Below are 24,990 nucleotides of genomic sequence, written 5' to 3' on the forward strand. Positions count from 1 at the left end.
CCTGGACATTTTGCTATTCACAGACAATTATTGTCTTGTTTTAATCCTTTTCAAAAGATGGTTGTGAATAAGCTACAGAAATTTAACAGGTGCTCCCAAATACAGGCTTCTGCTAACTTTGAAGATTGTGACATTTGAATAAAGAAAAAAAAACACTTCATAAAGAGCTGAAGTGTTCACAAATATCAAGAAAAACCAGAGTTAACTAAATGACTAAAATCAGAGAGCTGAAGCAAACAACCTTTTTGACTTTTGCTTGGAATATTGCTGATCCCTATTTTGTTTTTCAGAGTCAAGGAAGCTTATTTTGAACTACTTACAGCCTTTAATAATTGAGTAAGTTATACTCTTACGAACAAAATTTGGAGCATGTTCTCTCTGCCTGGTTCTTCTAGAATTTGGAAACTATCCATAAGTATTCTTAACTTATGGCATTGTTAAATATAGCGAACCCCAAGTTTCTCTTCAAAGAATCAGCATGTCAGTATGTTCAGCCCTCTTATTTTCTGTTCTCCATTTTAAAGTTTAACTTCCTGGTTCTCTTCACCCCTTGCCTCTAGTTTCAGTAAAAAACTTTCCTGCCAATTCTAATCAGTAATTCACATCTGTTCCCCTGGTCATCTGCTTAGACCTGAGTCACTGCCAGTCACCTGCTCCATCCTGACTCATCCTGAGTCACCTGTTCTGTAACCATCCTTCCCGCCAAACTACTCACTGCCCCCACTCCAGCTAGTACCCCTGCTCTCTTTAAAATAGCCAGTCAAAATTAGCTTAGACTGTGCAGTTCAACCCTAGTCAATAGGGGAATAACACAGCAGTAGGGGCTACTTGCATCAGGAATAAGAACCCCTTCTCCTCCCTTGTTCAGATGTGCTCTCGCCATTGCTCCATCCACGAGGCACACCATTCTATAGAAGTAACAATTGCCTTGCTGAGAAAATTAAATTTATGTTTGAGTGCTATTTCTTTGGCAGCACCAAAAAATTTATTTATAACAGCAATATAGTTGTTTGCATCAGTGCCATAAGAATCCATTTTTCTTTTGCAACAGGACACAATTGGAGAAAGTGGTTATTTTACCAAGGCTTTGACTGGAAGAGTATGCTTCCCTTTAAGGAGTCAATCTCAACTTGCAGAGCCAATATAAGCCCATTGGGGAGACTGGCCTCATACCCTCATCTGTGCAGTCCCTGTACAGGGTTCCTGACATGTGGTCAGTGAAGAATGTCAGTTTCTAACAGGCCCAGGAGATCCAAGTTTATCTTCAGACCTTAAGAGAAGAGGATCACACAAGTCACAGGTATTGAAGAATACCCAACCCATGGCTTGGATGGGCTTTAAAGGCCTTATCTGAGATTCCTTGGGGGGAACAGAGTTCCCTCAAAGCCAATCCAAAAGGCCAATGTAGAAATAATTATTCTTGCTGCACTTTATGCAAATAATCAGGCCAAGTATAAGATTAAAGTCTATTCTGCAAACAACTCGGTCCTATTATGATTTTTTTTCTCAACATAAATGAGGACAGGAGAGATAGAAATCATGTTTCAAAACTTATACATTTGTCATCAAATTCTAAACTCACTAGTTGTTTTTCAGTTTTTGCCTACATTTTAGACTAACCCTGCTTGTTCCTGTGAACCAACCAGCAATCTCTGGCGGCAGCTCCAAAAGAACAGGAGGAGTAGCTAATGTAAAAACCTAGGTTAATATCCTAGTTCTGAGGAATTATCCTGCAAATCCTGCCAGGTGATGGGATAAATAGGATGCCCATCACTCAGAGGTTTTCTTTTGGGAAAGTAAGACCAAGGGAGCTAACCAAAGCCAAGCACCATCCACCCAAATCTTACAAGCATAACTATATTTACCAGTTTTCTGGGTCTATCATAAGACATCCTTTCCTCTCCCTTGGGGGAGGAGGACTCAGTTCTGCAGTTTCACCTTGGTATTTGGCCTACGATAGGGAGTGCATGCAACTACCGAAGGCACATTTTGTCCCAGACTCAATTCCAAGCTTTGGGTCAAAGCCCTAAGAAAAAAACTGGATTTACAGGATCCAGAGGCAGACAACGACAGATGTTAAAAGGCACAGCACAGGTGAGCATGGCTGATTCCTGCCAGTTAAGCCAAGCCCAAGCTTCCTGTTCCATGGATAAAGGCCATATTAGTATCCATGGCATAAATGAGTCCTAGGAAATTTGAGGCTACCAACAGCAGGGGAGATAGGATGTATGTGGGTAAAAGCAGATGATTCCACCCCCTTGGCCCCCTGCTTCATGGGTGCAAGTCACTTTGACACCCATGACAGCATCTGCCACAGTCTCCAGGATTCAGGCATGCAAGGACGAAAGAGGGAAAGAGGATGCTCTTCCTTCTCTCCCTCACTTACCCCAGGTATCTGCTAGGAAGAGAAGGGAACCAGGAATGCCTGCTCCCCTCTTTCTGGATGGGTTAGCCATTCATCTTCAGTCTGTACCCCTCTCAAATGCATCCCAAATCCCTGGGACTCCTTTAAAAAATGCCTTCTTTTTTCTTTCTCCTCCTTGGTTCTCTCTTCACAAATAGGTAATTGTGTCTGTACTATGAGACACTCACCTCAGTGCATCCTCCAAACTGGGAAAACTTAATTTCCAAAGTCTTAAATTGGTTGGCTTAGGATTGAGCTCAGGGGAAGGGAGCCCAGAAGCCCAACATGCCAGCAAAAGGGTCAAGTTTTTTTTGCCAGTAGGGCTTTTGGCCTCCCTCTCCCTGTGCACACTGCTAAAAGGCCTTGGGATTTTTGAGCTGTCCTTAGCTCCCCTTTTTTGGTTTGATACATGCTTTCTAATAACCCAGTTTGTCTGCTTTTGCCTTCAGGCAATCAAACTCCAAGCAGTCATGCAACCAGAGCCTTTGACAATGGCCCCTTCTGCTGGAACCCTTAGATTGGCCTCTGAGGGAGCTCTGACTGCCGTTTCCCCCAAAATAGCGCCCCCTGTCAGCAGGAAGCAGTTAAGATTGGTCTTTGTCCTTATCCTTATTTTAACAGCAGCTAGATCTACTTCTTTAGAGGGGGGAATGAGACAGCCAGGTAGGAGAGGGGTCCCCAGAAAAACTCCAACTGGCCTGAGCATTGGGGTGGAGACCCAGAAGTTCACAACATTTGCAGCAGGGAGGAACCTGGCCCCTCCTCTTCCTGTGTGGAAACTGCAATTCGAACTGAGAGGCAGGAAGCACTCTAGCAGAGACTCTGGCCTAGCAAGAGTCCCTGTTTCCCCCTTTTCTTCCTTTTTCACCCAATAAAACCCTGTCTTATTCACCATTCAAATTGTCTGCAAGTCTGAATTTTTGTCACCATGGCTTCCAGATTCCTTGCATTTTTCGACTTGCTCTCTTGCATTTCTGTCATCCCCTTGAGAAAGACACACCTATGCTTGTTCGCCAGTCTCAAAAGACAGATGCAAAACATTTGGAACAGACTGAAGTCACTCTGGACAAGCCCAGGTTATATCAACCGACAGCCAGCCAACCTCTAGACACATGAGAGGGCCCAACTGAGACCCGTTGAGCCCATCCAGCCAAGAACCAGCCTAAATCAGCCAAACCCCAGAAAAGCAGGAGAAATATTTATTGTATTCAGCCACTGAGTTTTGGAGTAAATTAGTATGTAGCTCTGGCTAAATGAGGTAGAAATTCATCCTAGAAGTAGAGTGTTGATTAATAAAAGCCCAAAATATATGCCATTGATTTTGGGATATAGTTGCAAGGGAGGCTATAAAAACGTAAGAAAATTATTATGAAAGTTTGGAAAAATGGAGACCAGTGTTATGTGCCGTTAAAGTGTTTGGTAAAACTATCATCTATGATAACTTGGAAGATAGAGAACCTAATAAATTTTCAAAATTGAGCAAGAAGGAAAAGTATTGCAAATATTATCCACTTGATTTTAGCTATATATGATGAGTGTCTTCAATAAATAGATGAGCTTAGAAAATAACTGGCCAATTTGCAAACAAAACTCAGAAAAAAACATTAAGAGTCTGGCTGAGTTTCTTATCTCCGGTCTTTCCAGACAAATACTTTAAAATTAATATATATCTTTGTGAAAATTTAAATTCACGGCCTTGCCAGAAAGATAAGGCCTTAGGGTAAAGAAGAGATCAAGGATGTAACTATAAGACCCTTTATTAAGACCTCTGAAAAAAACTGAAATGGTGCCTATTCAAGGTGTTTCACAACACCTGAATTACCAGTAATTAAATCTAGAAAAATAGGCTTGTCTTAAAAATAATTGTGCATATAGTTTTTCACATAAGAAGAGGAGAGGAATCAAACTATGTAAAGGAAATCCATAAATTATTTGGGACAACTTGATTGACAAAAGCATCAGCCTGGAGTTAAAGGGGCTGAAACTGGTTTAGATATAAAAAGCCCTCTGGGCCCCCAGTTTTCTACAGTAAGTAAGGAAGCTGAGGAAGTTGCTCAAAGACATCTTTACCAATGCCCTCTTAGAAGTGGCCAAAGAGGTTAACAAAAAGGAAAGAAACTTCCAGAGGGTAAAGCCAAGAGCTGCGGAGAACAATAAGCGGAGACTCTCAGGGAGTCCAGTTCCCACTCTCTGGGTGCAATTAAGGAATAACCCCACACTCCTGGGTAAAAGATCTGATGACATTTGCCCAGCAAAGTTTCAGAATTTCTATGAGCCAGTGGTTTGTATGAACCTCTCCTTTTCTAATGGTAGTGTTTAATCTGATTATCTCATGTCAGTCTCATCATCTAATGGAAAAAAACAAACAAAAAAACTCTGTCTTTTTTAATATAGAAAAATTAAGAGAATTCAGAGACAAGTAATAAATCAATGGGTTCAGCAAAGTTTACTGGATTTAAGATAAAATTACAAAAATCATTTTTATTCCTATTTGCCAATAAATGTAACTTACAAAACAGATAGCGGCCGGCCGCGGTGGCTCACTCCTGTAATCCCAGCACTTTGGGAGGCCAAGGCGGGCGGATCATGAGGTCAGGAGATCGAGACCATCCTGGCTAACACAGTGAAACCCTGTCTCTACTAAAAATACAAAAAAAATTAGCTGGGCGTGGTGGCGGGCGCCTGTAGTCCCACCTACTCAGGAGGCTGAGGCAGGAGAATGGCGTGAACCCGGGAGGCGGAGCTCGCAGGGAGCCGACATCGCGCCACTGCACTCCAGCCTGGGTGACAGCGCAAGACTCTGTCTCAAAAAAAAAAAAAAAAAAAAAAAAAAAACCGATAGCAAATTTATAATAATAGCCAAAAATACAAGATGCCAAGGAATCAATTCAACAAAAATTTGCATGACTTTATTGTAAAATCTTGTAAAATTTAATTAAATGGAATTATGCTATATTCATAGATAGGATGACTCAGAAAGGTGAAGATGTGAATCCTCCCATAACAGTCTAAAACACAATGTAACTCCAAACTCAGTAGAATAACAGAAATAAGCAACTAGGCCAATGGAAGAAAACAGAAGGCTCAGAAACAATGTAAGTGGCAGAAAAAGCATGCATATCAATGGACAAATGACAAACTTCAAAAATGGCTCTAGAAAACTTATTATCCATGTGAGGAAAAATATATTCCAACCTCTCACCATATTAAAAAAGAGATGTGGTAGATTAAAGACCAAAATGTGAAAAACAAAACTTCTAGAAGAAAAGAAAAAACAGTATTTTTATGACTCCAAGTAGGAAAGGATTTCTAAAACAAAGCGTGAATACCACAAGTTAATGTTAAACATTTATATTAATAGAAGGCACTATTTAAAAAGTGATGACAATCCTCCAAATTAGGAAATAATTGAGACATGTATACTAACAAAGTTTGGCATCCAGGATATATAACAAACTCACACAAACCCAAAGAAAATAAATGAGCAATAAAAATGGGCAAATAAATAATCAGGCGTTTAACTTTGTTGTTAAAAATTATGAAACGGCATAGCCAGATGCAGTGGCACGTGACTGTAGTCCCAGCTACTCAGGAGGCTGGGGCAGCATGATTGCTTAAACTCAGGAGTTCAAGTCCAACTTGGGTAATATAGTGAGACCCCATCTCATAAAAAAATTATAAAATTACTAATTAAATCCATGAGAAGCAATTTTCATTAAAATGTTGGATAACAGACAATGTTGGCTAGGATCAGGAGTTAAAAAAATTATGAACTATTGGTGGGAGTATACATTGATACAATCTCTTTAGAGAGAAATTTTGCATTACCTAATAATAAAATGTGCATGATATAACTGCCATATTGCTGAGAAAGTCATCTTCTAATTTTGCATCTGACTGTGTGTGTGTGTGTGCATGCACGTGTGTGTGTGTGTATGTAGTAACATAACAAAACCAAAAAAACAAAAAAACTCCAAGGGGATTAAGTTAAAATTCAGAATAGAGATGGAGTTGGCTACCATCCAATAGAGGTTGGTTTCACTGATGAGTTATTTTTAGCTACATGGTAGTTACCTAGGTGTTCATCATATTATTCTTTATATATTTTGATGCATGAAATAGTCATAACAACTTTTGAAAGTAAAAAAAAATTTTGCTAGATTAATTGAATTCCAACTAGCTCAGTTTTTCAGTTTTGGTTCAGATATATTTTTATTCCTCAGTTAACTTCAATACCTCTCCCTTGCCTGATTCTCAGCCAGTCATGTTGCTCATTCTTTCAGTGAGAAAATGAAAGCAATCAGAAGAGAATTTGTTCAACTTCTCACCACCAAAACCACCAGCTACTGGCATTCTTTGAGTGAATGAAAGAATGATACAAAATTCAAGTAATAACGATCTAATATTCAATAATACATTATCAACATAATTAGTCATTTAAAAATGTAAATAAAAGCTACAATGAAACACCACTTCACTCTCATGAAGATGGCTATAATTTCAAAGACAAACCATAACAAGTGATGGCCAAGATATGAAGAAATTGGAACCCTCAATACTTGCTGGTGGGAATGTAAAGTGGCACAGCCCCTGTGAAAATCAATTTGGGGCTAGGCATGGTGGCTTACCATGCACTTTGGGAGGCCAAGGCAGGCAGATCACCTAAGGTCACGAGTTCCAGACTAGCCTGACCAACATGGCGAAACCCCATCTCTACTAAAAATACAAAAATTAGGCCAGGCACAGTGGCTCACACCTACAATCCCAGCACTTTGGGAGGCTGAGACAAGTGGATCACCTGAGGTCAGGAGTTTGAGACCAGCCTGGCCAACATGGTGAAACACCATCTCTACTAAAATACAAAAATTAGCCGGGCATGGTGGTGGTCACCTGTAATCCCAGCTACTTGGGAGGCTGAGGCACGAGAATCGCTTGAATGCAAAAGGCAGAGGTTGTGGTGAGCCGAGATCGCACCTCTCCACTCCAGCCTCAGTGACAGAGCAAGACTCTGTCTCAAAAAAAAAAAAAAAAAAAACAAAAATTAGCCAGGCATGGTGGCACATGCCTGTAATGCCAGCTACTCGGGAGGCTGAGGCAGAAAAATCGCTGGAACCCAGAAGGTGGAGGTTCCAGTGAGCCAAGATCGTGCCATTGCACTCCAGCCTGGGTGACAGAGCGAGACTCTGTCTCAAAAGAAAGAAAAAGGAAAAAAAAGAAAATCAATTTGGCAGTTCCTCAAAATTTTAAACACAGAGTTACCATATGACCTAGCATTTCCTATCCTCTGTATATACCTCAAATAAATGAAATGACATGTCCATACAAAAACCTGTACACAGATATTCATAGAAACATTATTTACAATGGCTGAAGGGTAGAAACAACACAAAGATCCGTCAACTGATGAATAAGAAAATGTGGCATACCCATACAATGGAATATTATTCATCAATAAAAAGAAATGAAGTACTGAGACACAACAACATAGACAAACCTTGAAAACATTATTCTAACTAAAAGAAAACAGTCACAAAAGGTCACATACTGCATGATTGCATTTATATGAAATTTCCAGAATAGAAAAATTTATAGAAACAGAAAATAGATTAGTGGTTGTCTAGGGCTGAGGAGTTGGAGGGACTGGGGAGTGAGAGTAACTGCAATGGATATAGAGTTTCTTTTGGGGATGATGAAATTGTTCTAAATTTAGGTTGTGGTGATGATTGCACAACTCTGTGAATATCCTAAAAACTACTAAATCATATACTTTAAAAGGATGTATTTTATAATATGTGAATTATATTTCAATAAAGCTGTTAAAATAATACATGAAATTCATTTTCCCTTTTATGGTAGACTAATTAATTAAATCCAGATCTAACTGGGTCTAACACTGTATTATGGACTTGGAGTGATACAAATGAAGGATCAGAACCCAGGAGGAGAATATTTATTCCACATCTATCAAGTACTGGTTTTGAGATCTTGAACAAATCACTGAGTCACTTTAGCCTCAGTTTTCTTATTTGGAAAAAAAAAAAAGGAAAAAAAAAGAGCATAACTACTCCATTGGACTGTTTTGAGAACTAAATTCAATAGCACAGCAAAAAAGCACCTCATAAGTTTCCGAACAGGTGCCCAATATTGTCTCTTCTCCCCTTCCTTCCTATCTTCTACATCCTACCTATGATCTAAAACTTTTTACTCTTTATTATGAAAATGTTCATACAAATACAAAAGTGGAAAGATAAATGAATGCCTTTGTACCCACACACATTTTCATCAATCATCAATTCAAGGGTAAACTCACTTCATTTTTATCTGCAACCCCCACCCTACCTGGCACATCCCTTCTACGTTCCCCCTTCCTTGCCCAGATTATGTCAAAGCAAATCTCATTCATCATATCATTTGTAAATATTCTGGTATGTACTTATTTACAAAGTACATTTTTTGGTAAACAAATGTAATAGTATTAACACAGATAACAATAATACTCTAATATAAACAAACATTTAATTGGTTTTCCAATATCCCTGTTTATCTAGGAAAATTATCTCTGGACAAGTCAGGCTAAGCAAGACTCCATACATTGCAACTGATGGACAGTCTTTTACATTTATCTTAATTATTACATTTCTCTTAATCTATAGCTTCTGTTCCTCTGCTTCCATTTTTCTCTTATGCTTTTTGTTGTTCAGAAAACCTGGGCCTTTTGAGCTTTTTATCTTGTAAGTTTTCCACAGTCTGTATTTTCCCCTTAACATTCTTGTGATGTGGTTTGAAACATTCCTCTCCTTCTTGTAATTTCCATAAACTGGTAGTTAGATCTGGATTAAAGTTTTCCGTTGTTTCTGTTTTTGCCAATACTACTTGAGAGAGAATGGTTATCGTTTCATCTGGAGGCACATAATGTCCCACTGATTCTTCAGTGATGTTGGCAGCATTGATAATTATTGCTTAGATCCATTAATGTACTACCATCGCCAAATGGTAATTGTCTAATTTCATAATTCTACATTCATTTATATACTGGAATATTTCTGTAAAGAGAAATTTCCTATCCTCAAATATTTGACTACCTTTAAGTGTAATTTGTATACAAAAAGCAGATCAAATGTTTGATTTTTTTCCCTCTACTTTTACTAATTTTTTAAAATAAGAACTTCGGTCCCCTAACATCCCCCAAAAATGACTAACGATGGCTTTTGTTTTTTTTTGATGAACATGTGGATTTTAAAATATTTGCTATAACTCACTATATTGTGGTTATTATTCTTACTTATCTTTAAATCTTCTCAACTCTTCCCAGTGGAAGATTACTTACGCTAGCTCCAAGCTCTTTTGACACAATCTTAGTGATCTTTGGTAGTGTTTTTGCCTTCTGGTGCAAGATAGAGCTATTTCAGGCACTTTTTGTATATTCCTTGCTCCAGAGCTGGAATCAACCATTATTCTAAGGACCCTGATTCCTCTTAATGTGAAATGGTGAAACCCCATCTCTACTAAAAATACAAAAATTAGCCGGGCGTGGTGGCATGCGCCTGTAATCCCAGCTACTCAGGAGTCTGAGGCAGGAGAATCGCTTGAACCTGGGAGGCGGAGGTTACAGTGAGCTGAGATCACGCCACAGCACTCCAGCCTGGGGACAGAGCGAGACTCTGTCAAAAAACAAACAAACAAACAAAAAACATCCTTAAAGACGAGAATCTGGACACACATACACAGAGTACTAATTCTATTGGGTTGGTAATAAGTAGATAAACTAAGAAATATCTTTTTTTTTTTTGAAATGTCAAAATATTTACTTATTGAAGAAAGCAACATGACAACAAAATTGACTGATCTTTCCCTTCTACCCTTTGTACCTATGTGTATCTAGCAGAAAATTCTTAGCTCTGGCTATGGGCATACAGACATTTTCTATTGATGATTATGTTCAAATGTTTATTCACTTTCCCCAGAATAAATTGGGGGACTGGCATTGTCTGTATTGATCACGGGACAGATACTCACAAACCTCCATCTTGAGTTTCACGTTTATGGGCAAAAAAATGGACGCAGTGGCCGGGCACGGTGGCTCACGCCTGTAATCCCAGCACTTTGGGAGGCCGAGGCGGGCGGATCACGAGGTCAGAAGATCGAGACCATCCTGGCTAACACAGTGAAACCCCGTCTCTACTAAAAATACAAAAAATTAGCCGGGCGAGGCGGCGGGCGCCTGTAGTCCCAGCTACGCGGGAGGCTGAGGCAGGAGAATGGCGTGAACCCCGGGGGGCGGAGCTTGCAGTGAGCGGAGATCGCGCCACTGCACTCCAGCCTGGGCGACAGCGAGACTCGGTCTCAAAAAAAAAGAAAAAAAGAAAAAAAAAGGATGCAGTGGCTAAAGGAAATTTTGTTGAGTGTGTAGATATGGCACCTATCACTAACATTAAAAAAAATGAACCTCATACCTATATCCAGGTAAATTCCCACTCTGTGCAACTGGGGACTCACCTCTAGAGAACTGGCAAAGGCATAGTGCTGGCAGCAAAGACCTTTCCTTTTCTGGAACCTACAGTCCAGAAGCCTCGTTCTGAAGAAAGTACAATGTCCCCCGTTGATTCACAGATTTCTTACAAATGCCCACATCCCATACTTTGCTGGTGCCCACATCCACCTCCCAGTAATGGCGGCCGGAAGTGAAGCCAGGGGCGCCAAGGACACACAGGGCAGAGTTGCACCTCTCAGCCTGCTCCTTCCTATTCTGGCTGAAATTCCCAAATGGACACTACTTAGGTCTTCAGAAATGGTGAGATGGTTGTTGGCTGTGTCCACATCCAAGGTCATATCCACTTGAAACTTCTTCATCCTGGGGTTCATTGTTAGAATAGATTTCGGCTTGAGCTCTAGTTCCTTGATCATGAAAACCAGCGCCCTCAGCTTGAACTTGGGCTTGATGTTATTCTTTGGAGAGACCACAGAGCAGAAGGGCACAATAAACCTTCCCCATGGGGTTCCTTCTGCAGTGAATTGGTGCATTGGAGGCAGCAGGCATATCCACATTTCAGTTGCACAGGTTCTTCAAGATCAGTTGGACAGATGGGACATCTAATTACTTCTTTGAAGTGTTCAGTCATGGCAAATGTCTCTTCTTTCCAAGCTTCTCCCTCTGCCTCCCTGTCTGCAGTGGCTTGTGCAGACAGCTCAGATCGAGAAATATCTATTTTAAAAATATTTTTTAATATAATTCAGACTTACAGAAAAGTTGCAAAAAGAAAAAAAAATTCTGTATGCCCTTCCCCTGATTTGCCCCAATGTTAATGGTTAATGTAGTAATGTCAACATTGTTAGTTCATATTTTGCATTACTATTTTGGTTGACACTTTGCCTTACCATTTTTTTCTCTCTCATCTGTCGCGTGTTGAGGGGTGGGTGGGTGTGAGTGTGGATGTGTGTGGGTGAGTGTTCTCTTCTTTACATATAAAATTTCCTCAGAACCACTGGAAAGTAAGTTGCAGATATGATGCTCCTTTGTCCTTAAACACTTTAGCATATAGGACATTTTCTTATATGGTCAAAGTATAATAATACAATATTAATGCACCAAACTTGTTTAAATTTCCCCAATTATTGGAATACTGTTGTTCATGGTAAAAGAATATCCTGGATCCCACGTGGCATTCAATTGTCATTTTAAAAAATCTCCTTTAACCTGAAAGTTTTCAGGCTTTCTTTGATTTATGACCTTCATGTTTTTGAAAAGTATGGGCCAGTTATTTTTTAGAAGGTCCCTCAACTGGTGTTTTCCAATGTTTCCTTATGATTATATTCAAGTTATGCACTTTGGAACGAATAACACAGAAGTGATATATTTCTGTTAGGCCATTTTTGTTACTATAAAGGTATACCTGAGTCTAGGTAATTTATTTTAAAAGGAGGTTTAATTGGCTCATGGTTCTGCAGGCTGTATAGGAACCATGGTGCTGGCATCTGCTTCTGGTGAAGGCTTCAGGGGTCATGGCTGAAGGCTATGCAGCGCCATTGCTTCACATGGCCAGAGCGGGAGCAAGAGAGTGAGGAGGAAGGTCGCACACACTTTTAAACAACCAGATCTCACATGAACTAACTGAACAAGAACTAACATCACCAAGGGGATGGTGCTAAACCATTCATGAGGGATCTGCCCCCAATCCAATCACCTCCCACCAGGCCCCCCCTCCAACATTGGGGATTACATTTCAACATGAGATTTGGAGGAGACAAACATCCTATATCAATATTCTTTTCATATCAAAAGACACATGATGTTGATTTTTCCTCTCACTGAAGGTATTAACCTTGATCACCTGGTTCAGGTGGTATCTTCCAGGTTTCTCCAGTGAAAAGTTGCTCCTTTTGTTAATTAATAAGTATCTTCTGGGGAATATCTTGGAATTCACCAAAATTTTACCCACGAATTTTAACATCCTTTGCTGACACCTGACTGCATCAACTACTATGACGGTTGCCAATTTGTGGATTTCTAATTCCATCATTCCTTCTAAATTTATTTGTTGGTAGTGTACTATACATCCTCCTTCACCTAATGTATGGATGTATATATCTCAGTATGGACATATGGATTATTATTTTATTTAATGGGCTATAACACATTTCCATTATTATTTATTATTATGCTTGAATTTCCCCAGATTTTGCCAGGAGAAGCCCTGATAATCTGGCTCCTGTGTCCTTTTGACAAGTCCCATCATTATTTGAATGTATCTTTGCTTCCTGACACTAAAAAATATTCCAACTATGCAGCCATAAAAAAGAACAAAATCTTGTCCTTCGCAACAACATGGATGCAGCTGGAGGCCATTATCCTAAACGAATTAATGCAGGAACAGATAACCAAATACCACATGTTCTCACTTATAAGTGGGAGCTAAGCATTAGGCACACGTGGCCATAAAGATGGGAACAATAGACACTGGGGACTATTAGAGTGGGGAGAGAAAGAGAGGGGCAAGGGCTGAAAAACTACTCATTGGTTACTATGTTCACTACCTGGTTGACAGGATCTTTCATACCCCAAACCTCAGTTTCACGCAATACACTCATATAACAAACCTGCACATATACCCCCGAAGTTATTTTTTTAAAAAAAGATATTCCAGACTCAACTTGTACTTTCTTAGTACAGTCCCAGATTCAGGCATTTCTCCAAGGAGACTTGGTTCCTTTTAAAAGCAAATGCTATTTAGAAAACAATCTCTAGGCTCTAGTTGTGCTGACTGCCACTAGAATGTGCATTTTACTTTTTAAAAGAAAAAATACTGGGTTCTTAATGATATTTCTGATTTGAAATCAGGATTATAATATTTCTACTTAAATTTATTGACCTTACATATATCTATTTCTTTTCCCCATGCCAAAAATTCTAGTTCTTAAAGATACCAACATAATTACTTCTTCTTTATATCACGAAAAGCACACACAACAGTCTCATTATAAATATATCAGCACTATCATTAACAACACGATTACTAAAAACACTTTCAGACTGTTCTCCCTGTCCTTAGAGTACCTCCCACTAGAGAAAATCAAATCACTGTTGATAATGGCTTAGAGTAATTCATCTCAGCGTGTTTATGCCAAAAAATTGAAATGCAGTTGTGGCTCACTTGTTTCATTTTGTTTGGGATAATAATAAATTACTGTTTTAAGGTTTAACTTTGTTTTAAAATTATATAGAATATTTAAGTTGGTCCAAAGTCAAATATTCAAAATTCTAAGAGGGCAAGCTTCTATCCCTACCTTCTCCTCTCTTTACCTTTCTTTATTTCTACCCCCATACCATCTCTTCTGCCACAGGCAACTTTGAAAAACAATTTGATGTGTGTGCATATGCATGTGGGTGTGTGTATTTTACAGCAGGGCAGGTTTTGCTATTATCGTTTTGGTTTTCATAGAAGCAAATGTGGGCTGGGCACGGTGGCTCATGCCTGTAATCCCAGCACTTTGGGAGGCCAAGGCGGGTGGATCACCTGAAGTCAGGAGGTCGAGACCAGCCTGACCAACATGGAGAAACCACATCTCTACTAAAAATACAAAATTAGCTGGGCGTGGTGGTGCATGCCTGTAATCCCAGTTACACAGGAGGCTGAGGCAGGAAAATCGCTTGAACCTGGGAGGCAGAGGTTGCGGTGATCCAAGATCGCACCATTCCACTCCAGCCTGGGCAACAAGAGCGAAACTCCATTCCCGCCACCACCCCCCCAAAAAAATAGATGCAAATATGTACCTATATTTTCATTACACTTACTTAGATGAATGGTAGGATACTAAGAACACATTTCTCTCCCTTCCTTTTTTCATTTAACAATATATTATCCCAGGGGTCATTCCTTAATACGTAGAGATATCCTTTCATTTGCATAGCTGTATAGTACTCTCTTGTGTGGATATACTGTAATTATCCAATTATTTTTATTTTAATGGACATTTCAGTTTTTCTACTCTTTTGTTGTTAAAATAGTATGAGAAGGTATAGCCATACATACAGGTCTTTTTGTATTTTTGCCAGTGTGTCTTTGGAATAGATTCATAGAAATAGGATCATTTCATCAAAGAATAATTGCACATACAACGTACTAGATATTGTAAAATTTCCCTGCATAGTTTTTGTAGCATTTTGCCTTTCCACCAGCAATGCGTGAAATTGTCTGTGTTTCCAGTGCCTCACCAACAGAGTATCTGACAAATGGGGATTTTTGTTAATCTGACAGGTAAGCAGTAATGTTTAATTTGCGTTTCTCTTGTTTTGAGCAAAGCCAAGCATCTTTTTATATAGTTAAGAAGGATTTTTTTCTATAAACAATCTTCTTATATGGCTCGTTTGTAGTGGAATTTAGGTCTTTTATTCTCTGTTTTTAGAAGCTCCCTACAATTAGAAATATTAAGTTCTGTCTGTGATATAAACTGCAAATATGTTTCTTGGATTGTCACTTTCAATGTTTTATTTTTGAGAGACAAAGATGGACCACATTTTTAAGACAAACATGGACCACAACCATGCTGAGAGAACTCAGAGCAAAGTTTACATGGCTATCTTTCTTAGTATTAGAACTTGTACCAGATAACCATCTAACATATGACCAACATAGCATATAAAACAGTTCTACAGACATTTTCCTACTGCCCAAAATATCATATAATGCACATGTAGGTCGCATGTGAGTAGGCAAGAGATTCTGGAACACAGAAGCAAGACAACAGGATCATAGCAATTACAGTATGCTCTGCTAGTTATAGGAAATCCCCAGAACATTCTCCAATTACTGAACAAAAAAAGCAATAAAACTCAGATTTGTCTGCCTGGGGAGAAATAGAAATAGAAAGTAAATAGCAAAACAAAGCTATCTGGTGAAAAGACATCCTTACTTGGAAGGAGTTAAGATTTTGCCCTTTCCATGGGTGTACTTAGTGAGGCAAGCGTCAAGCGGCCTGACAGCCCATGGCACACTGTCTACAGTTGATGTCAATGGTACACATATAGCCATCCTTGAGCCTCTTAACTTATTAGAAAGGCAAGATTACATAGCAATTAAGTAAATGAGTTTTGAAGGTAAATTTATGCTCAAATTTCAATTGTGCATTATATTACCTGTCTCTTAAATTTGCTCAACTCACCAAACTCTCTGGGCTTCCATTTTCTTATGTGTAAAATGGAGATCATGAGAGCTTTCTCATGGGGTTGTTGTGAGTATAAGCGAGAATGTGTCCTCAAAGCACTTAGCACACTGCCTTTCACACTACGTTCTTGATAAATACAGTCTTCATGAACTGCCTATTGAGTCTATTACATGGTCTCACACATATTTATCTTTCGTGGTAAAGCAATTTTTGTGAGCATGAGCATCATACTATCTTAAGTTTCTTTCTTATGAGAAAAATGTCTTCTTTTTAAGACATTATTCTGTCTTAACCCACTTAACTGCTTTATAAAAACAACCAGAGCTCTTAATGTAATAGAATAACAAACAAAATGTCTTGTGGTAGGAAAACCAGCAAAAGGCCACAAAAGGCAGAACAACATAAACAGAGAAATAAGTTTTTAGTAATTTCTGGCTAGTTATTCACCCAGTAATTATTTACCAAAAGCTTAGCGTGGGCTATACAATAGTACCTATTGTGGACAAAAAGTTTCTAGCAATAAACATAGCAATTATTAATTGAATAATTACTCTGCACTAGGCACAAAGATAGGAAGTGTAATGACATAACCAATTGCAGAGATTGAGAGTGTAGACTCTGTACCGTTAAACTGTCTGGGTTTCAGTTCTAGCTCCTCCACTTACTATATGACAAAGAGGAGCTTATAAAATTCCACGTGCTTCTGTTATTCCATCTATTAAACTGGTGGATAATAGCACCTGTCTCATAAATATGATAAAATTGTTAAGAGCCATGGGCTCTGGAGCTAACTGGCTTTGATTTGTGCTCCACTTCTATTTTCTTTTTATGTGACTTCTGCTAAGTTTATTAACCTCTGGATCCGAATTTCCTCACCTGTCAAAGGTGGATAATACTCTCTATTTCCCAAGATATTAGTAAATACGAAATGAGATAATGCAAGCAAATAATGTAGAACCCTATCTGGCATATAGTAAGTTAACGATGTTTATTAAGATAAAATGGCTTAATCTATATAAAATGCTTAGTCTAAGGTCTAGAATTTAGTATGCACTAAATAGTACATTGTTATTATTATACGTATTATTATTGTTACATGTCTATTTAAAGTTTCAAGGACTAGAAACGGACTCATTGCCACTGAACATGTAATAAGAGCTAAAGACAGCAGTATTTCTGATGAGTTGCCTAAAAGATATATAGACTGCCTATTGCTCTAAATACTCTAAAATATACCCCTCACTAAAGCTAGAACATCAGGGAGGACTGTCCTGTATTTTGCTATTGAGATCTCCAGTGGAATTGTTCTAACTGAAGTTTACTTGGGCTTTATGACATCTGCCTAGGTCAGCAGACATTATTCTAAGGGCTCCTGTGAATGTACTGGTGTTATAAAGAATATATATATATATACACACACACACACACACACACAAATATATTTTATATATATAAATATATATAAAAATATACGTATATTTTTATATGTAAATATATATATAATATATATATAAAAAATTTATAAATAAATATGTTTATAAATAAATATTAAGATAAAGTGGCTTATTTATATAAATATATTTATAAATAAATATATAAATAAATATAAATATATTTAAAATTTATATATAAATATATTTACATATATGAATATAAATATATTTACATATATAAATGTATAAATATATAATATAAACATACAAATATATATAAATATAAATATACAAATATATAAATATAAATATACAGATATATATAAATATAAATATACAAATATATATAAATATAAATATACAAATATATAAACATATAAATATATTTATATATAAATATATAAACATATAAATATATTTATATATAAATATATAAACATATAAATATATTTATATATAAATATATTTATATATTTATATATAAATACAAATATATAACTAGATATAAATATATTTATATATAAATACAAATATACAACTAGATATAAATATATTTATATATAAATACAAATATATAACTAGATATAAATATATTTATATATAAATACAAATATATAACTAGATATAAATATATTTATATATAAATACAAATATATAACTAGATATAAATATATTTATATATAAATACAAATATATAACTAGATATAAATATATTTATATATAAATACAAATATATAACTAGATATAAATATATTTATATATAAATATAAATATATAACTAGATATAAATATATTTATATATAAATATAAATATATAACTAGATATAAATATATTTATATATAAATAAAATATATAATAATATAAATATATTTATATAAATATAAATATATAACTAGATATAAATATATTTATATATAAATATAAATATATAACTAGATATAAATATATTTATATATAAATATATAACTAGATATAAATATATAAATACATATGAATAAATATATAAATATATAAATATATATGAATATATACATATATAAATATATATGAATATATAAAAATAAATATATAAATATATATAATATAAAAATATATAAAAATAAATATATAAATATATATAAATATAAAAATATATAAATATACAAATATATATAAATATATAGATATATAAACATATAAATATATAGATATATAAATATATAAATATATAGATATATAAATATATAAATATATAGATATATAAATATATAAATATATATAAATATATAGATATATAAATATATAAATATATAAATATATATAAATATATAGATATATAAATATATAAATATATACAAATATATAAATATATAAATACATAAATATATAAATATATACATAAATATATATAAATAAATAAATATATAAATATATAAATATATAGAAATATATTTAAAATAAATTATTTATAAATAAATATATATTTATATATATATTGATTTATTATAAATCAATATATATTTATAAATATATAAATCAATATATATTTATATATATAAAATATATACACACACAAATATAAATAAATATATATATATATAGGTTTTTTGAGATGGAGTCTCACTTTGTCAACCAGGCTGGAGTGCAGTGACATGATCTGGGCTCACTGCAACTTCTGCCTCCCACGTTCAAGGGGTTCTCCTGCCTCAGCCTCCCGAGTAGCTGGGATTACAAGTGCCTGCCCCCATGCCTGACTAATTTTTTGTATTTTTAGTAGACACAGAGTTTCACCATGTTGGCCAAGCTGGTCTCAAACTCCTGACCTCAAGTAATCTACCTCCTTGGCCTCTCAAAGTGCTGGGATTACAGGCGTGAGCCACGGCGCCCAGCCTAAAAGATTATGTTTTTTAGTTATGGAAAAATCATAACATAAAATTCACCATCTTAACCAGTTTTAGTGTACAGTTCAACTGTTAACTTTATTTACGTTGTTGTGCAGCCAATCTCTGTGCAAACCAATGTTGGGCAGACATCTTTCATCTTGCAAAATGAAACTCTATGCTCATTAAACAATAACTTTCCATTTCCCCTTTCCCTCAGCTCATGACAACCACTGTTACACTGTTTCTGTACGTCGGATTACTCTAAATACTTCACATAAGTAGAATCACACAGTATTTGTCTTTTTATGACTGGCTTATTTCACTTAGCATAAGTTCCTCAAGGTTCATCCATGTTGTAGCATGGGACACTATTTCCTTCTTTCTGAAGGCTGAACACTATTCCATTGTATGTATATACTGCATTTTGTTTATCCATTCATCTGTCAGTGAACATTGGGTTGCTTTCACCTCTTGGTCATTGTGAATAATGCTGCTTTGAACATGGGTGTCCAATTATTTCCTATAGATCTTACTCTTAATTCTTTTGGATATACACTTAGAAGTGGGATGGCTTCATAATATGGTATCTTAGTTCATTCCTGCTGCTATAACAAAATAACTTGAACTAGGTCATGTATAAATAACATAAATTTATTTTTTACAATTTTGGAAACTGGGAAGTCCAGATTAAGGTGCTAGTAGATTTAGTGTCTGAATCTGAAGGTAAGAGCATGCCCTTTGTCTCTGAGTTGGTGCCATCTTGCTGCATGTTCACATGGTGGAGAGGAAGCAGAAGAACCAAACAGGCTTCCTCAAGCCCTTTCATAAAGGCACTAATCTCATTTATGAGGGTGGATCCCTCATGGCCTAATCACCTCCTAAAAGCCTGCTTCTTAATAGTGTTGCATTGGGGATTACATATCAATATGAATTTTGGAAAGACACAAACATTCAAACAATCACAGATGGTATTTTATTTTTAACTTTTTAAGGAACTGCTATACTATTTTCCATAGTGGCTGCACCATTTTACATTCCCACAAATAGTGCACAAAATCCCACTTTCTCCATATCCTCACCAACACTTGCTATTTTTTCATTTTGTTTGTTTGTTTTCTGATAGTGGCCCTCCTAATGGGTCTCAGAGGGTATCTCATTGTGTTTTTTCCCTCTGGTGATTAGTGATATGGAGCATCTTTTCAGATGCTTGTTGGTCATCTGTACATTATCTTTGGAGAAATGTCTACTCAAGTCCTTTGCCCATTTTTGAGTAATTAGTTTTTGTTGTTGAGTTATAGGAGTTATTCATATATTCTGGATATTAACTTCTTATCAGATGTGTAATTTGTGAGTGTTATGTCCTTTGATGTACAGAAGTGTAATGATATTTTGAGGGGATCAATGCCTACATTATACAGCATCTTTTTCAGCAGGAGGTTATAGTGATCCTCCATTCTCTTCCCTTTGAAATGTTTTCCCATATACTTCTTGGAAATATTTTATATTGTGAATATTTTAGTTTAAATTACTTTCCATGGGAAATTAACATTAGTTTTAATAGTCACTAAAACCATCTACAATTTACAGAGAAGGTAACTAAATTTCAGCATCTGGAAGTAACTTCCTGAAGGCCATGTAGTTAGTAAATGGCAGGTGCCAAGATTCAATCCAAAGCCTTTCTGTGGATTTTTTTTCAGAATACTAGGCCACTTCTTGAAGCAGTGAACACAAACTGTGTCATTTGTGATGCAGTCACTGTGCTCGCTAAAGGATCCCGGCGGGTGAGCTCACTTTCTGCACGGCTGACTAGGGAGGATGGAACTTGAAGGAGGGATCACAGCCAGAGAAAGAAAAGGGAATGGCATGAACAAAAAAGTGAAAATAAATAAAACTATGACCTAGAAGTACTGTCTTCTGGCTACTTTACCCTATTTCTTGTTGAGTACAATACAGTTTGGATGGAAAAAAGAAGGAAATCAAGCATAAGAGACAGATGTGAGCCACAACATGGAGACTGTTAATTCTAGTCTTAGAAATTTGGACTTGAGCCTGGCATGGTGGCTCATGCACAAAATCCCTTGGGAGCCTGAGAAGGAAGGAATGCTTAAGGCCAGGAGTTTGAGACAAGCTTGAGCAACACAGTAAGACCCTGTCTCTAAAAAAATTACAAAATCAGCCAGGCATGGTGGCACACATTTGTAGTCCCAGGTACTCAAGAGGCTGAGGTAGGAGGGTCGTTTGAGCCCAGGAGATCGAGATTGCAGTGAGCTATGATCGCAGCTCTGCACACCAGCCTGGGTGACAAAGTGAAACCCTGTCTCCATTAAAAACAAAATAAATAAAAGGAAAATGGCTAAAAAAGAAATTTGGGCTTAATTTAGTAGATACCAGAGAGTCAAGAAAAAAATTTCAACAAGATTTTGCTTTAGAAAGAATCTTCTTGTGGCATGTCTTAGGTAGGTTTCCCTAGAATGAGATGCTGAGAAAGTGATTTATTGAGGAGTTCCCTCAAGTGAAACCTATAAAAGAATGAGGGAGCCAGGAGAAGACGAGGAAAGAAGCGTGTAAACACCCAACACTCATAGCAGCTGAAGGATAGGTCACACCGCCCTAGTGGAGGGAAACTGGGCAGGCACCAACCATGTCTACTATGTGGCATTTTGAAGGATGAATTGGAATCATGGGACCTTGAAGAACCACATACAGATATAAAAGGTACTACCATTTGAACTTGGATAGTGGCTGTGTGGGCAGAATGATGACTTCCCAGAGATGTTCATGTCCTAATACCCGAAACCTGTGAATATGTTCCATTACAAATGAATGAATATTTACATTTCTATATGTAATTAGTTACATAATTACATTTGCATAAATATGCAAAGGGACTTTGCATGATTAAAGATCTTGAGATGAAGAGATTATCTGCATTAGCCAGGTGGCCTCAACCTAACATGATTCCATAAATAGGGAGAGTTGTTCCTGGCTGAAGTTAGAGACAGAAGAGATGTTGCTGGGTTTAAAGGCATAACAAGGGGGCCATGCACTAAAGGAATACAGGCAGCCCTAGAAGCTGGAAACGATGAGGAAACAGATTTCCCCTGGAATGGAAGGAAGGCAGCCCTGATTACACCTTGACTTTGTTTAGCTCAGGGAAACTCATGTTCAACTTTGAAACTACAGAGCTGTAAGATAATAAACTTGTGTTGCTTTAAGGTGTCACAGCAGCAATAGAAAGCCAATACAGTAGTCATCGAAGAGAAAGAAAAATGTTAGTGACTAAGGAATTGATGGAATTCCCACAACTTAAAAAAAAAAAAGCTTAAAAAATAACAACCTCTGTTTCATTTTCTTTATTTTAAATAGAATTAATGATCCTTATTACCTTTTTCAGAGTTCACAAAGTAATGTAAAAGGCCATAAAAAATGATTTCAATGAAATTATAACTGAATTAGAAAATGATGGTTAAAAAAATCCATATTTTATAAAGGTTGGGAAAAACATATTTAGCGAATCCCCAAAATTGTTAAGGGAAGAGTAAAAGGAAGAAGCTGTATTTACTATTACATTAAAGACATAGGTACCAGGTGAATACTAACTGCAAACCATTCTGATTGGCTGTTTTTCAGTGGCTCTCTCCCTGAGATTCCCTTTTTCTTATTCAGGAAAATTCAGGACTGTGAGCTTCATGGTCACCAGAGGGTGCTATGGGACAGGCTCTCCCACTCCTCCAAGGGTGACTGCCAGACAGGCAAAGAATGGTGGCAATGGCTCTAGAAGCCTGTGACTCCTTTCTGTTATCTGGCACTCAAAAATCAGATGTGAAGTGGGGTCAATGTTTTTTTTTTTTTTTGCACTGAAATGTTTTTTTTTAAATGAAAAGTTATTTGTGACAACTTTTGGCATCTTCCTCAATAAAAATGAAAAATAATAAATGTGCAATAAAATTCAGCAGTTTCCACAAAGTCTTCAAAAAATAGGAATATTAGGTAAGTAAATGAAAATCAACAGTGTCATACAATTTAGTTAAATGGATATTCCCCTGAGCTAGTGCTGGGAAGAGAGAGGGTGTGAAAGAGAAGGCCATGTCCTGAGGCTGACACTTAACTGGGTGTCAGGACATCCATAATTTACTATGTGAGGGTTATATCTGTTTCAGTTCCAAGAACAGTTAAAATTCTTTAGCTCATCAACAAAAGTGTGGACACCAAAGCCGCTGCAAGTCAGAGCTCAGAAAAAAAGAGAAGGACAAGAGCCAAGCACAGTAACAACCGTATACAAGCTAATTTATGGCTCAGGCAGCCAAGGTTTTGCAGAATGTATTAGAAGGAGCAAATGAACCTAGAAATGGTGATGGTTACATCTTTGTACTTAAAATGAACATAGACCATAACTGCAAGAGGAGGAATTATTACATTTCTGCAAACTGTAAGGAAACTCATGGCGTAAGAAGGAGACCATCTGGGGTGAGACAATGACAGGTACACAGAGGGGGACTAGAAAAGCAGAACAAGGCCAGAAAGCCATGCCTACCACTTATGCACTTGCCATTGTGTATGGTCAACATGGAGTTCTGCCTGGAGTTGGTACAGACGATGATGAAACTAATTCTAAAGTATTGTGATGGTTTATTAAAGGAAATAGATATTTAAGAATATATTCATAAATTATATATATTTTTTAGGGAGTCAGAAATAAATTCTTCTGGTACAAAATCCAAAAGGTGTTGTATTATATTTGGAGTAGAATACTAGCTTTATGGTTTTTTAAAAATAATAAAATTATTACAGAGTAGCTTATTGTTTTAAAATGTCAGGGTTTATATGATACTATTTTTTGTAGAGGTTGAGCATTCCTAATTTGAAAATCTGAAATGCTCCAAAATCTGAAACTTCTTTGAGCATCAACATGACGTCACAAGTAGAGCATTTTATATTTGACCTCGTGTGATGAGTCACAGTGAAAACCCAGTCAAGACTTTGTTTCATGCACAAAATTACTAAGAATATTGCATAAAATTATCTCCAGGTGATGTGTATAAGATGTATATGAAACACAAATGAATTTTGTTTTAGACTTTGGTCCCAGCCCCGTGATATCTCTTTGTGTATATATGAGTGTTTCAAAATCCAAAAAACCACCGAAATTCAAAACACTTCTTGCCCCAAATATTTTGGATAAGGTGTATGCAACCCGTACAATACTTTCTATCATTTTTTATGTATATATCTATCCCCCAAGCCAAATTTCAATATATTTTCTGTCTCAAAAGATTTCTAGAGCGGTGTTCACCAAATATTGATGATGGCTATTTCTACGTGCGTCTATCTTTCCAGCTACACATCTGATGTTAGAGATTTTTTCAGCCAAAACAACATACCACAACAGATTGAATGCAGAAGCAGATATGAAAATGTAGCAGTTTTTAATTAAGCCATACATTAAAGAGATTTTCAAAATGTAAACAATGCAACTTTCTAACTAACATCTTGTTTTAGAAAATAAAAGTATTTTTCCTAAAACTGTTATTTGTGTTAAGGTAATGGTTTACTCATTGCTATTTTTAAAAAAACCGTAAATTTGTTATCAGTTTAAATTTTTAACATGTAGACATCTAATATCAATATATT

General features: G+C 36.4%; 1 protein-coding gene and 1 pseudogene across 5 annotated transcripts in view; both read right to left on the reverse strand.

Annotated features, from left to right (window-relative positions):
- C16H8orf34 (chromosome 16 C8orf34 homolog) overlaps nt 1–24,990 on the reverse strand; it is a 454,294-nt gene that overhangs the window by 309,407 nt on the left and 119,897 nt on the right. The gene's annotated exons all lie outside the window — the stretch shown is intronic.
- Nucleotides 4,730–11,523, reverse strand: LOC105737622 (annotated as a pseudogene).

The sequence above is a fragment of the Nomascus leucogenys genome, chromosome 16 (genome assembly GCF_006542625.1).
Source record: "Nomascus leucogenys isolate Asia chromosome 16, Asia_NLE_v1, whole genome shotgun sequence".
NCBI classification, from domain to species: domain Eukaryota; kingdom Metazoa; phylum Chordata; class Mammalia; order Primates; family Hylobatidae; genus Nomascus; species Nomascus leucogenys.